At 47.8% G+C, this 15,231-nt stretch overlaps 1 protein-coding gene across 7 annotated transcripts in view; it reads left to right on the forward strand.

Moving 5' to 3' along the window:
* The first annotated feature begins 5,500 nt into the window (after nucleotides 1-5,500).
* Nucleotides 5,501-15,231, forward strand: part of SLC8A3 (solute carrier family 8 member A3) — a 100,314-nt gene continuing 90,583 nt past the window's right edge. For all 7 annotated transcript variants that reach the window (XM_090141113.1, XM_090141115.1, XM_090141114.1 and 4 more), the window contains exons 1-2: nucleotides 5,501-5,610; nucleotides 5,748-5,958. The gene's annotated coding sequence lies outside the window, so the exon portion shown is untranslated. The remainder of the gene's footprint in view (nucleotides 5,611-5,747; nucleotides 5,959-15,231) is intronic.

A 15,231-nucleotide genomic window follows, 5' to 3' on the forward strand; every position in this document is an offset into this window, starting at 1 on the left:
AGGACATGTGTCAGAAGCATGGCCCAGCCCTGTTGTAAGACCTCTCTCCTCAGCACTGAGGGGGGAGCAGGGCCTCATGGGCTTAGCTAGGCCAGGAACACTCATCCCCTTGTGCTACCTGGGGAAAGGCCACGGATATCCCAGAGTGATGCACCTCTCCAATGTCTCCCCATGCAAGGCTTTCACTCCTTTAATTAAACTATTAGCTTGCAAGAACAGCTGACATTAATTTACATTAAAGGTCTTTTTTCCCTGGAGTTTTGCAAACCGGGATTGGAGTCTCCTGGAGGGAAGCATGGCTTCCTTCTAACTGCTCAAGGGGAAGAGACAATCTGGCGCTCCTCACTTCGTCCCAGATTTTTAAAGGAAGAGACACTATTGCATAGGAGATGTTTTTAGTATGTCTCAGCTGTTTTGCTAAGAAAATTATTGCATTCACCTTAAGGGAATAGTAAAATCTTATTCTATCTTTATTCAGCATTTATAGTTATCCCCACTGGACTATGCTATCAAGGTCTGTGTTGTGTGATCTGGTAGTATCCCCTGAGATCTGGGGCCTTCAGCTCCAGCACCTCGCACCTCAAAGCAGCAGCAAACCACAATATGAAGCCTTGGATGCAGGCCCTAGGCAACCCCCACTCTCGAGCCTGCTATCTATTCCATTACCTGTGTTCTACCTGCATATAATATAACCCCGACCATTTTTCATTAGCAAAAGCAGTTAGTAAGTGCACTGTCTAGGTAGTAGCTTCTCCAAAGTGAAGGGAGAGGTGAAGGGGAAGAGTTTGAGAGAGGCTGTGCACAGCACATGGTGAAGCACCAGCTGCTGCTATAGGGTGGCTGTGAGTCCTCATCCCCACAAACAGCTGGCTTAGTTTTAGAAATGTGGATTTTTCTTTTCTTGCTAGCCAGCATGCAGGAAGCAGAAGAAATCTTGGTGCAAATATTTAACAGGGAAACCAGAGTGGAAGTACCACTGATTTTGTCTCTCTTGGGTTTTGACATCAATGAAGTATGAGCTTTTCCCATTGACTTTTGGAATCTGAAATGATTTTGGAAAGCTGCTAAAAAAAATAATTGACAAGTTTTGGGAACCAACTCCTCTTCTAGAGCTCTGTGAGACATATATGAGAATCATCAGAACGTTCTGGTGTGCTTGTAGGCTTTTTTCTGTGATTATATCAGCTGCTGTCATTTGTCATGCCCAGCTTCATCTGATGTGAGGTTTCTTGTTCCTTGGTGAGAGTGTGAAGAGGAGCAGGTCCAAGCCACTTCAATAATCAGAGCCTTGTGTATTTCTTCTCTATCTAAGAAAAGGGGTGTTTTTCCAGCTGTGTGGGTGCTGGCTGCTAATTATTAGTCACTGCAGTTGGAAGAGGCCTCTGGATCTGCTTGTGCTTGTTAGGCATGGTCCCTGATGCTGTAAGCAAGAGTCCTCTTGATCCTTCCTGGAAAAATCTTATGCTATCGAAAACCCTCCAAAATATATACACTAGTTTATAACAGGATTGGTGTTGTGCTGTTGCTGTAGGATGCCTACAAAGAAGGAAAGTCTCAGAGCTTTTCAATCTTGGAACACCAGCCCCGGTTAGCAATTAAAATGCTGGAGAAAAACCCTGTTGTGTGAATGCCTGTTTACTGCCTGGGTTGTACTATCTTGCTAGGTCTGGTTCAAGAGTGTTCCTCCTGAGCAGATACATTCTACTGCAGATATCCACTTACTGATACTAACATGGAGAATTTTAGAATCGACATGTGTCCTGGATTCCACCATAATCAAAGCCCAGCTTTGAGGTCTACCCTTACTCTCCTTACTTTTCATCAAAAGTTATCAGCAGTTAAGATGCTCTGGACACACAGTGATTAGCTACTATATGTACTTTTTTCCTTTTTTAAAAAAAATTTATATTTGACTTCGTTGTTGTACACGATGTCTGAAGGATTACGTTTATCCTTTAGGTCCTTGTTCATGTACAAAGAATACCTTTGGCAAGCACAGGCCGAGATACATTTGTAGTATCAGTAGCCTACAGTTGGGCTTGTCTCTGTGCTGTACTCAGTTGCTGTTGTGAAGATATTCGCACAAATACTCATCCTGAGATGGACTTAGAACTTCCCAGAAGGCTTAGTCTGGGGTCAGTTCTAAGTATTGATGGGAAGATCTCATCAATTCCTACCTGTTAAAATCATGTCTGCAAATCAGAGATCAAATTTGTTTCACTCCTCCCTGTTCAGCACACAAATGCTAAACAAAGAACAAGCAATGTTTCATCCTTTTTTGTGCATCTGTGGCAGACAGCGATTCGCTAAGTCCTGTGTAGAAACTGCTCTCTGCTCATGGGCAGTACTATGAAGGCCCATGGGCTGTCACTGATATCCCATGGCTTGTCTGATGGGATCTTGTTTGCTGGTAAGGATGTGTGCATGAAGCCCAGCTTGGCTTTCAGAGCTCCAGTCATGTTTGCAAAGTAGGCTTTTTTTGTGAAAAGAAAATTAAGCACAAAGCTTCGTGTTAAACTGGGTTCATTTCCTCTGTAATCACAGGTAGCCTTGGAGCTGCCTCTAATGTAGTAATTCCTTTCCTCTTTTCCCCTAGAAAGTATTTTTTTCTTAGATCTGGAACTTCATTTCAAGGCTCCGGAGATGCATCATACCAATAAATGTCATAATGTGACATTATCCCATCGCTTCTGACATTAACCTAAGCAGGCACCTGATGAAAGCTGATAAAGTAGGAAAAGCAAAGCTATGAAAAAATAATATGATACAACCCAGTTGCACCAAGATCAAACCTCAGATGAGAAAAGGGAGCTGTGCTAGGCCCTTGGATACAAACTGTGGGTCAGGAGCAGTCGGTGGAACAGCACGAGTAGACGTAGATTATGTTTGTGTCTGTCCTTGGCTTAGTAGACCATGAGCTGAAAGATCAGAGGAGAACAGCAAGATGGTGGGAGCCATTTCCCTGCACTTGCTCAGCTAGGAATTTTCCAAGAAGAGAAGCCTGCAGCTTGTGATTTCTGCTGTAATATAGTAGTAATACAGCCATATCAGTCTAAATTTTGGATAGAAACTGTGTGGAATTCTTACCTGTGCATGTTAAGTGCATACTTAGAGAGTGAAGGAGTAGACATAGATCCCTTCTGATTCAGTTAACCTGCTCCCAGAATTTCTTCCACAATGTATATTACACTGGCATGTTTTTTTGGGCTGTACTGTGCACTGGCAGAGCAAGTTGATGCCTGCTCCACAGGTTGCCTGTATCAGCTGTGCTGCTTTCAGGTGTGCTGCACTGGCAGTGTCTCTGCTACCAGCATGGCTGCCAGCAGAAGACTGAAGCCATAGGTTGTTGGAACTCTCCTCTTAGGTGAGCAAGGTAAAGAAAGGAGAATGAAATCTATTTTTCTTGTCCTGACCCAAATCTCAAGAGCTCAAGAGGCCTTTCTGATTCACAAGAGATCTTGCCTCTCAGGTTTCAGGTGATCTTGGAGGAGTCTGGAGGGGAACAGTTTTTGCTTTACGCTTCTCATATATACTTTTTTGCTTTGTAATTATTAATTATGCTTGCCACTCACAGAGAGTGAGAAAAGCTTTTCTGAAAGAAGTCATCTGTTTGGTAAGTATATGAGTATTTGGCAGTCTTTTGGTAGTTTTGGTTTAGGTTAGGTAACACTCAGAACATCGTGTGATCTTGGTATTCATTAAAACTGAGATCCAGGTTTGCTTAGTGGGTCAGTAGCAAGCGGTCTGGTAGTTTGAAATCTCTGTGATTTGCTAAAGGTAACATAAACAAGAGAGATTTATCATTATTAGTGTTAACAAATGAAGTGTTTGTATGCTTTCACTCCAAGTTAGTACTTTGCAAACACACTTCCAATACTAAGGAGACAAAAACTTTCACATACTCCCTGTTGTTATGAACATTTTCTACCCGAACTGAGCAATGCAAGACCAGGTCCATATGGAACAGGAGGAAAGAGGGAGATGCCCAAGAGTGTCTCTTAAACATGTTAGGTGTGATTTTATGTAATGGGCTGAGGAACTGATGTGAAATGAAACACCTGCATCCAATAGAGTTCTGTCTGTCTGAAGTTCCCGTCAGCTGCCATCCTGTGCACTGCATGAGGGTGTGCACCCACTGATGTGCCATTTGTACCCCCACTCCTTGGTGCCTCCTGCACTTGCTTGGGGCCTGCATCAGAGAGTTCCCCCCATGCCAGCAGGAACCTTGTCCCTTACTAAGCATTGGAGAGCACTGAGAGACTGATGCTCTTAGGCTGGCATCCCCAGCTTGGGCATGGTTGGCCTGGCTAGATCTCAGCTTGTTGTCTGACTTGTGTGTCCCCACGTCCCCCACCTGGCCTGTCTTTTTTGGGTGACTGGGAGACAAAAGGAGATGCAGGACTGAGGCTGGGCCCCATGGGCTGTTCTCTGCTGCTGCCTCATGCTCATTCACCACACCTGGCAGTGACTGAGTCCTCCTCCAGCTGCTCCTCTGTTTCTAATTAACAACAGTAGGTTCCAGACCATAACTAACTGCTCCTGCAGGTTTCTGGATCCTTCCATCCTATGGTGGTGGGGTCAGGGCTGCCCTATGGGTCAACCACCAGGATGGAGCAGCTGGTGTTCAGGGATGCTGTGACCTGCTGGCTCGTTTCTGAGGGATGGAATCGACCATCCCTGGTACGCAGCTGTGCCAGGAAACATTGCCTTACAGCACCTTTTGTGGTTCTTTACATTAGTGAAAAGTCACAGCAGTAGGTAAAATGGCTGGAAACTCGTGTCTGTGGTAGCAACAGACAAAAAAAGAAGGAATGGCAACAGGAGACAAGCCATGTGCAAAGGTCACTGTGTGTGGTATGAGACAGAGCTGCAGTCCTGCTCCATGGTCATGGAAACCAACCCCTGGCCATCTCCTGCCCAAGTCAAATAGCAACTTTGGAGGCAATGTGTATTTTTGCCTTGGGATGACTTGCTGTCTCACAAGTTGCTATTTGACTTTGGATGAAAGAAATGATTGGATGGTTTCTGCAAGCACAAACCAAAGCATGTGGCTTCGGGTGGTTACCAGGACTGAGGCTGCCTGTGTAATTATATTGCCTATATTTAATCTGTGGCAGATCCCTTAAATTTCAGATGTGCAATCAATAGCTTCTGCTGTGAGGCTTTGCCACCGTGTGCATCCCCTCCCCTGCTTGAGATGCACAAAGTCAGTACTCTCAGAGGATGAGTGCACGTTCCCATCCATCCATAACCCACAGAGAGCGCAGAGGTCCGTGTGTGCATTACATGCAAGACAGCTGCTCTGCCTCTGTTTGTTTTGTGAAGGGTTTGCTCTGGTTTCATTGTGGCTCTCTTCAAACAATCCGAAAATCCCCCCCCGGGTTCAGGAGAATAAATATGCACGGCTTGTAATTCTGTTGCAGCTCTCGCTCCCAGCTGATAGGGTGACGTGGAGTTCGGAGGCTCGCAGATTGGCTTTTTGATTTGGCTTCTTGCTGCAGTTGTGCAAACCCCGGCGTCTCGCGGCAATCGGGCTGAGCTCCGCTCTGCTGCGCGGTGCGGGGAGCCTGGACGCGCTGGGGAAGCCCGGCACGTTCGTTGCCATCTGGGGTACAGCCCATTTTCTCCCCTCCCTCGTCGACCCCCGTCCATCTCCATCCTCCTCCCCCTTCCCTCGCCGTGCCCGGAGCTGAAGACCGAGGCTGGTGGATTTACCGACGTTTCCCGTCCCCCCACCCCTTTTCCAGATGCACCTCCCCGCTCACCCTGACAGCTGCACAAGAGAGCCCAGGTTCCGTAGCGAGCACGGCAACTTGGACTGACATGCGGAGGAGCAGCCCCGCACACACGCACGGCGGTGGTACCCACGAGATGCAGTGAGCTCCGTTAGGAACCGGAAGGATTTATCCCAGCGGAGCCCCCCCACCTCCCAAAAACTCAGGAAAGCCGCCAGAAGGGGTAAGTAAGCGATGCTCCCCTGGGAAGGGGAGGCTGGCGGCCGAGCGCCCCGCCGCCGAGAGGTCCGGGGCGGGGGCTCGGGGACCCTCTGCGGGCTCCCTCCGGGGAGGGGGGGCGGCGACGCCGCGTGTGCGGGGTGGGGGAGCGCCGTGCCCGCGGCGGCCGCTGCAGCCTTCGTGCCGGGGGGGCCGGGGAGCGGCGGGGCACAGCGGGAGCCGCGGCCGGGATCCTTCCCGCAGGGATGCCGGCAGCCGGGTGGGGGGGCTCTGCCTGGAGCTGCGCCTCTCATGCAGTGCTATAAATTTATTTCCTTTGGATTTTTTTGTCCTCGTTTTCATTTCCCCCCCTTCTTTATTATTATTATTATTATTTCTGCCGGGGTTGGATATTGGGCCATCCCTGCCGCACACCGGGAGCACCGGGGCTGCCGTCCCGGGCAGCTGTCGCTCTCTGTCCGCCGGTGCCGCTTGTTTACCCCCGGTGTCAAATATAGCTGCTGCGCCAGGCGCTGCCCTAAATAGGGCACGGGGCCGCCTGCGGGGCTCCCGCAGCCCCCGGCTCGCACACACACATGCACGCAAACTGGCCTGGATGGCGGGTGATTTCTTGCTCTTTCTCCTGCCCAGCCTCTCTTTAAGCTTTATTGTTCTCACCTGTGTCTGAAGTATTGCCCTAAGTGGAAGATGAAACCATTGCAAGTGGTTTTGGTTTTAATTATATTAAAATGCTAGGATATAGCCATTTTCCTCCTCTCTTGAGTGGAAATGTAGAGAAGTAGTTGGCATTCTTAGCTCCTTCATGCATTCCTGAGCTCATTTTGGGGACTTCACCTGAGAAATATACTTCAAATCCAAGGGGAGACACTGGAAGAACGTGTGCGCCATATATCCATCCTCCTCTCTATGTGCATATATGTATATTAATTTCTTTAGAGCAAGAGGGTGATTTTACTTGAGTTGTTGCCTATCTTTGGAGAACTGGAGGATGGAGATCCTAGCTGGCAGCCCCATCCTGCCCACAGTGCTCACCCGCTCTCCCTGGTAGCATGAAGCTGCTGGGACACATGGGCCTTGAAAGCACTTTGTTTTGGTGCAGTGGGAAGAGCCATTGCTCCCACATGGGCAGACATTCCTAGGGAGTCCCCAGTGCTGCTCCATCTATTGCTTTTGCAGGCAGCTGTGTGCCCTGATGATGGTTTAGCTAGGAAAGTGATTTGCGTTTGGTGCTTCTGTGGTCAGCTGGAATGAGACTTGTTTCCTGAGTGGGAGTAGTGATACTGGAAAGGAGCACGTCCTGCTGCTGCCAAGGGCTGACTGGGGCAGAGCAGGAGAAACGCGGGGGCCCTTGGTTCTGCTGCTGGTGCTCAGTGTGATGGCGGCCACCTGAGCCACCCTCCTGCTGTGAACAGAGGGTGCAATGCCAGCTGGGGTGGGGGCAGGAGGAATGGACGTGCATAGCCCTAGGTAATAGGTGCAGTTGAGCTGCCTGGCTTTTTTCCCAAGCTAAATGCGACTTCTATTCTGGTAAACCAGTGGTTCCAGAATGTGGAAGGTATGATACTGTGATGTTCCCGCTGCGGAATCCTGTGTGGGCACAGTGGAAGTGCAGGTGGGCTCCCAGCCTCTGTGGCGAGACTGTGGCATGCTGCTGGGCACAGGGTATCCCGTTTCCCCCAACCCTTTTCCCCAGCTACTTTTGTTTGTACAAAGTAGCTAATGGTATTTTCCAGCCTATATTGGTGAGGAAAAGTTTGCTATGGCTACTGGATGACAGAATGTGGAAGGGGAGGCAGATGTGGAGCCATCCCATAGCATGTGTCCCTTGCAGAGAAGTTGCTCCTTCCTCAACAAACCACCGCCAGAGGGGCCAGCTGTGGGATTCCAGCAGGGATAACATTCCAGGTGTGGCAGCCAGATGGGGACAGCCCTTCCCATCACCAGGTCAGTGCAGGAGTAGCTCTGCACTCTGTATAGGGCTGCAGAGGGCATTGCTGAAGCCTGTGCTGACCTAATGCCACATCACACCTGACCCAGCACTTCCCTTGGTCTCAGAGGGTCCCTTCTGCCATAGTATCATCCATTCTTAGGGATGGGGAGAGCCATAACTGAGTGTGTCAGCATTTTCTGATAGAAACCAAGTTAAGATGTATTCTCTCCACAATATCTTAAAGTACTGTACAGATAAATGGCCTGTCTGTCAGGGTTTTGTTTGCTTGTTTTAAACAAACAGCATCCCTCTCCTCCCCTAAGCTTCCCCAATGACCAAACAGTGTTGACAAATAGTTCCTTGTTCTTTGTTGTTGTTGTGTTTCTGATGCCTTTTATGTGCTTCAACAGTTAAAAAGATGGCTTTGGTTGTCTGCCAGGTACCTTTTTTTTTTTTTTAATCAGGCAGTAATATCTAATTCTGTAATAAAAAAAAAAAATCAAACAAGGAAATTAGATTACACAGACAAAAAATTTCTTGATATGGAAAAAGAATCTCTGTAGCCAGGAAATTGATGGCTGTGATACCCTGTCTGCCATCACCCACTGTGCTTAGGTGTTGTGGCACGGATTAGCGCTATTGTTCATTTAATGTTTGATAACAGTAACTCCTAGAGGCATCAGCCCAGTTGGGAACCCATGCTTCTGTGTGCTGTACAGATGTCTAATAAAAGCTAGGCTCTGTCCTGAGGAGCTCTGTGCACTAAGAGACACACAAGATCCCAAGCTGCTCTTGGGGCACAACTAAAGCAGTCCGTGCTGCTGAGTTCGTGGTCTGACATTTGCTGAGGTCAGTGACATGGGATTTGCAGAAGTAGGTGAGCTTGTTGTCCCTAAGTACCTCCAGGATGGAGTCTGGGAACCACCATGAGCCTGCAGCAGTGTGAAGACGCTGCTGTGGAAGAGGCAAGGCATAGGTGGGAGCTGGCTTCCCTCCTTCCCCTCTGTTTTCTTTGCCTTAGCGCTTGAAACTGGAAGCTCTGGGTGGTGATCAGCACATATATACAAAAAGCTGAGCATGATGACTTCCTAAACTCAGGATTTTGCAGCAATAACAAGGCATCAAGCAGCAGTGATGTCAGGCTAGGCTCAAAGTACCACCATCTCCACTTCCATCTTCCAGTGATGCAATGAAGAGATCCAGGTAGTGTTGCCCTGTGATATAGCATCATAGAGTAATTAGTTCACCCATAAGAAGCATTTATAAACAGGTGACCATTGAGGCCTTGGGCTCCTTCGAATCTCAATTTTCTGGCAATTTCGTCTCTAAATCCGCTTGCTGGAGTCTTTGATCACACAGCTGAGCTGTCACTGATGTCCCTGACAGTTGACATCATGGCAGAGAGGGGAGCTTAGGGCTCTTAACATTTCCTTTATTATAGCTTGTTTTCTAACTAAACGCTCCAATGAGGATTTTCCATCAGAATAAAACAGGGAGCTTTTCCAGAGTACTCAGATTTAGGAAGAAGCCTCTGTTTCCATTCAGCATTTCCTTTCACTAGCAGATTATTTCAGGGCTGCAAAGCTGGACTTGCTCTATTTGCTTCTTTCGCATACTCTGCTGTCTTTTTACCTAAGCCTCCTAACTCAGGACAGCAGCAGAGACAGCCAGGTCAAGAGCAATCAGAAATACTAAATATCCTGTGCTGCTGGGCATGTTTTGCAACCAGGGACGTGTCAAAGAGCTTTAGAAACTATAGCATACAAGACCGCATTGCCGCTGCTTTCATCATCACCCTCTCCTACCCTGGTACTTGGAGGCTGTCTCAAAGTAAACAGCAGCAGTATCCAGCAGCAAAGCAGAAGAGGGTTTTTATCAAAAGAGATGGTAGGGATGCAGGATGTATGTGTGAGAGGGAACTTAGATCTCACAGGCGAGGTTGTGTTGAAGGTGACACGTGCAGGAGTGAACGTGGGCCTCTGGTGCTGATGATGCAGGGTGCCAGTGTGTTTGTATGCTGGCACACTGGTGGAAACCAGTTTACTTCCCAGGGCCAGAGTAGGGGCAACACTAGGGCTAGCATGTGTTCACATCCTGTTCTGCTGTCTGGATGTGCCCTTGCTCCCCTTGAGGGAGCAATCAGGGAATCTATTGCCAGTCTCTAAAACCTCTAAAATCTAGGCAGTCTCTAAAACCTACCCCTGGGCTCTGGGTGCCCCCTGCCACAGCTCCCCATACCCACAGGTGTTGCCCAAGTGGTGATGTCCTGTTTGGAGAAGCCACTGTCCTTCCTTCTCTGCAGTTTGCTATCAGGAGCATTTGTCTGAGGGGCCCTAAGGCCTAGGTGTCTTGGTTTTCCACCTTGATGTGTCTGTTTCTAGGTGAGAAGTAATACTTTATGCTGAGTTGAAAGTTCACCTCCATCATCTTGCATGATTTTGATTGAGTTTATGTGGTGACCCTTGGATGTGCATGTTGGCTGAAAAAGATGGATGTGGAAGGCCTTTATGTAGCAGGACAAGCCTGATAAGTGGTCCAGCAGATGCTGAAGGGGGAGACCTGTCCCTGCCTGTACAGCTGATGCCCCTGCTGTTTGTCATTTTTATCTTGATTTCTACAGCCTTCCCATCTGCTTGTTCCTGCTCCTGTTCCATCCCCTACAGGCAATGGGCACAGCAGTGTGTGAGCAGGTGTTGCATTCAGCTTCCTTTACTGCCCGATCAGTTCCTGGTCATTATTCATGGCATAGCCATGCAGACTGTTAGGCCAACAAAAAGGCAAGAAATAGTGCAGGTGGGAGCAGGTGACTGGACATGGAAAATGTTCAGCTTGGCTTAAGAAGCCCTGTTTCTACCTGTAAAGCTGCTGTCTGTATTGCCTGAAGCAGTAAAGGCTTGGAGTGGGTTCAGCCTTGAAGTCTACTCTTGATGAGATGGATAGTCCTGAATGCAAATCAGTTGCACAGGACCTAAGAGTGATGTGATCTGCAAAGTACTTGATAAGCTATTAAGAGACACAGGGAAAAAAAAAAGACAAAGGAATTTTTAATATAAAATCTTCCCAAGAACATGTACAGGGGTTGATCTAGATTGAAAAATAACATCAAATACAAGGAGTGCAGGCCAAGCTATTTCTCAGATGCAACATGCCAAATGGACCTCTTCAAGAAGAGAATAAAATAATAACTTCCCCTCTGCTTTCAATTCTTTCAAGTCCCTTGAAAGCTTTGCACTAGTGCTCAGCACTTCATCAGCAACGATCTCACCACGTTGAAGCCTCCAGACTGTAATCCCTGGCAGTACAAATGTGAGCAACACTACTTGTTTTATTAGGTTTGCACCCACAAAACCCACTTGTGGGGGAGGACTCACCCTTCCTCCTCATGAGGCAGCAGTGGGCTGGTTGTCTGCTGCCCTGTGCTCACGGAATGTGCTACGATTGATAAGACAATATGGCCTGAGAGCCTGGGGGAGCTGCCTGCCTCAGAGCTAACTGAGGGCCCTGGTATGTGGACCCAAGGATTGGAGTGAGATGGAGGTCCCAGTGTTGCTGCCTTGAAGGTACAATGCAAGCTGGATCTCTCTGCATGAGCTTTTCATTTGTGAAAGATCCCAATGAGGAATGATGGTATGCTGCTGCATGTCCCAGACAGGAAAGGGCCTTTCAGAATGTGTAGTATGCGAGATAAGCATAGGGAATGCATCTGGTGTTAGAGGTGATGGAGAATTCTCCTACCTGAGCACCCTGGAAAAGGGTGCAGGAGAAGTTGCCTTCACTTAAATTACCACCTGCTCTGACTCTTCAAGCATCATTTTTTTGCTTCCATTTTAACCTTACAGAGTAGTTTCAGGTTCACTTCTTCTAATAAATGTTTCCTCTTCCCTAACTCAAATAATCTATCTCCCCAAACCTGACCTGACAGATGTTTCCCCTGCAGTGACCCTGTGCACACAGCGCACTTCATGAAACCCTGGCTTCCATGGGGAAATGCAGCACCAGCAGTGACCCTGCTGCTGTCCCAGCTAAAAATAAGCCTGTCCCTTCTGGCAGCGTTGGGGTTTGCTTTCAAGTAGGTAGGCAGTTTTACCCATTGGCTGCAATATGCTCTTATACCAGGCAGAAGGCACAGCTTCACCTTCAGAGCATGACAGAGCTGCCTCCCCTCTGGGGAATCACTCCAGGAGACTGAAGGTGAGAAGATGCTCAGCTGCACTTGGTGCACTTCTATCAGCCAAATGGCTGCCAGCCTGCCTGTTGCTTGCTTAGATCTTCTCCTTGCTGCCTCATACACCCCAGTGAGTCACAGCCAGCTCTTTTTTTCCTCAGCTCTGGCCCTTTCTCTCTGCTTTTCCTACTTAAGTATATGGAATTGTTCATGATACTCCAGTCATTGTCCCAGATCACAGAATCAAAAGTGGTTTGGGTTGGAAGGGACCCTGAAGACCACCTTGCTATGGGCATGGACACTTTGCACTCAGAGTGCCTGGCCTTGAACTCCTCCAGGGATGTGGCATCCACATCACATAACAACTCTGTGCCTTCCCCAGGCTTCTAACAGCATCCCTCACACATCCAATCCTCTATTTATCCTGTGTGTGGCCTTCTGTCTGTCTCATGGGCCCATAGGGACTTGGCTGATGGGTTGAAGAGAGCGTTTGGGCCAGTTAGGACACAGACACTCAGTTAAGAATGGCCTTTCCAGCTTGTGCTGTATGTAAACATTAGTAAGTTTCATGAAAACTGGTAAGCAAGCGGTTGGAATGTGTTCTGAAGCAGGAGAGTTGCATCCCACCTGGTGAACCTATGGCTATTTTGAGTATTTACATGCATATCTAGGTTTCCTTTGAGCCTTCCAGTACTTCTCAGTTTATGAATTCCACAGATTGCACAAGTGCTCATCATAATAAATATCCAGTGCTTGCTATGTAAAACAGCACTGAGTCTGGGAGCTCTCTGGTGGTACCCTGTAGCTTCTTTTAGCCTGGTTCATTGTCCTTCTAGCCAAAGCTCATTTTCCAAGAGATACTGAGGAAGAGGCATGGGTGCAAAGATGGCTGAGAAATGTGGTTGATCATGCAGGACTCCAAGAACTTCCTCTACTTACTGCTGCTGAGAGCCTGAAGAGGTGGCATGATTGTAATTTTCACGTACCTGCGTGGGGGCCAATGCTTTCATGTTGATCTTTCGTTTGAAGGGATAAAGGTGGGACAACTCCTGTGACTGGAAGCTGCAACTCGATGTTCTTAAACTGAGACTAGGGTTATGCCTCAACACTGGATGTGATGAAGCAGTGGAACAGTTTAACGAGTGCCAATCTTGTAGTGCTGAAGTTGAAATGGACTGCTTCTTGCTTGGCTGGGTGCTGGGTATTTATAGGTTCAGAGGAATGGGCATGAAATATCCCATGTGCACCTGCATGGACAGTGGAGAATGAAGACAACAAGCAGAGGATAGATTACTGAAGAGTGGGGATCCTGTTGGGATACAGGGCTCAAATTCATTGGAAAACTATATTTATTCATTGTCTGGTCATCTTGTTCTCTCAGCAAAATAGATTCATTTAAAGTCTTTGCTTGGCCTTAAGAGTGACTGTATTTTTTGGAGAGGCTGTCATCAGTGACTACATGGGCAGCTGGGTTCAGGATGCTGCTGGGGAAGTATGATGAGGAGGGGAGGCTTTCTGGCCTGCGGGGTCAGAGGACGGGCTGAGTGTGGAGTAATGGGAAAATGCAGGCTGCTAATTTTTGCCTTAGCTGTTGCTCAAGCCAGTTTTCCACACGTACTCCCAGTAAGTGAGGTACCCTGCCATTTTCTTGCCTTAACCTTGTCGTAGAAGAGATTTGGACTTCAAAGCAACTAGAGCACATCTCTGTTCTAATCTTCTCTCTACAGAAATGGATGGAAGGGTAGTATCAATAGAAAAGGCTGTGCTCCTTGGTCACAAGGCTGAGGCTGACCTCTCTGCCCCAGTGGCTTAAATGGCCCATGCAGCGGGAGGCTGTGTGTGCTGAATATGCTGTTCAAGCACTAGCAAGTCACTAGCACTAGTGACTCCTGTCATCGCACTTTCAGGATGAGGTGCTTCGGGAAGTTGATCCAAAGTGACTCTGAACACATGTTGGAGAAGAGACCTTCTTTGCTGAGACTTCGGGCTGTGGAAAGGTTTTTCTCCTTCCCTTCTCTCCTTTCAGTGCCTTTGGCTGATGCGTTCATCACTCATGACTCAGCTGCTCCTATTGGCAGGACTAGTTGTAGCAAACCTGGGGCCAGCACAGGGGGAAGGCAGGAACCAGGGGGTTGGCGAGAAGAGTGGCATGGAGCAAGCAGGAAGGTCGCTCCAACTGCTGGGTGTGATGTGAGTGAGTTACAGAGAGGAAGTAGGTTAAGCTTTCCTGTTGGGGGATTATGCTGTATGCAGCGATGCCAGAGCTCCTCTGGCAGCTCTTCTTGGATTCATGGGAACTGTGCTGAGTTGTACCAGAGAAGAACTGGTCCAAGGACCCTCTCTGTCTTCTGTCTTACCAGCCTTCATCTAACTGTGTGTAGGTTGACAGGAATAGAAAGACAGTGCTCACATCGCACAAAAGTGAGGTGACTTTGCACAAAAGGGGACCACTGGGAAGGAAGCTGGCCAGAGTAGTGCTCTGAATACAGTGAAAGTGGTACTTCTCCCACTTTGGAGAAGAACAACATTACAACTTCATGTACTGTGCTAGGAAATACTTCTGATAGACACTGTCGTACATCTAAGTTACTACGTGTTCCTCGTTAATATCTCAGTTCAGAATTGAGTGCTGGGTAGTGGGGTCTTGTCACTACAGTATGTTTGAAATGGTGAGGGGGGGATCATCCGTTTCAGACAAGGTGCTTTGTTTTATGCTCCCATCATGCCATCTATTTGTATCACTTTTATGACAGCATACATGCAGGGAATCTTGAGATTTTTGGAATCTTCTGGAAGAATCAAGTTACACACATGGCTTAGCTCTATACCTTTCAAATGTGGGACCTGCCCAATGCTCTTGTCAGGAACATTTCAGAAAATGAAAAAAAAAACCTCATGTATTTCTTTGGAGAAAACAGCAGTGGCCTGTTGTAGTAATCTGTTTGGGTTTCTGTGGAAATGTTAAATCACATCTAGGTGGTGAGTGGAAAATTCATTAATTCAGTGAGGTCAAGGTGTCCAAATAGGTTTAAAGAGATGTTCCATTAGACTTATAACTACCCTGTAAAATCTGGTCTTTCGGGATTCCCTCAGGAAATTTCTGAGGTGTGGCATGCTGTGATCCTGTTTGGGGCAGAGGAAGAAGGTAGTTCTGTTGCAAAAGTAGAAGGGAGAAAGCAGAT

This window comes from Phasianus colchicus, chromosome 5 (assembly GCF_987193195.1).
Source record: "Phasianus colchicus chromosome 5, bPhaCol1.hap1.1, whole genome shotgun sequence".
In the NCBI taxonomy this organism is placed as follows: Eukaryota; Metazoa; Chordata; class Aves; order Galliformes; family Phasianidae; genus Phasianus; species Phasianus colchicus.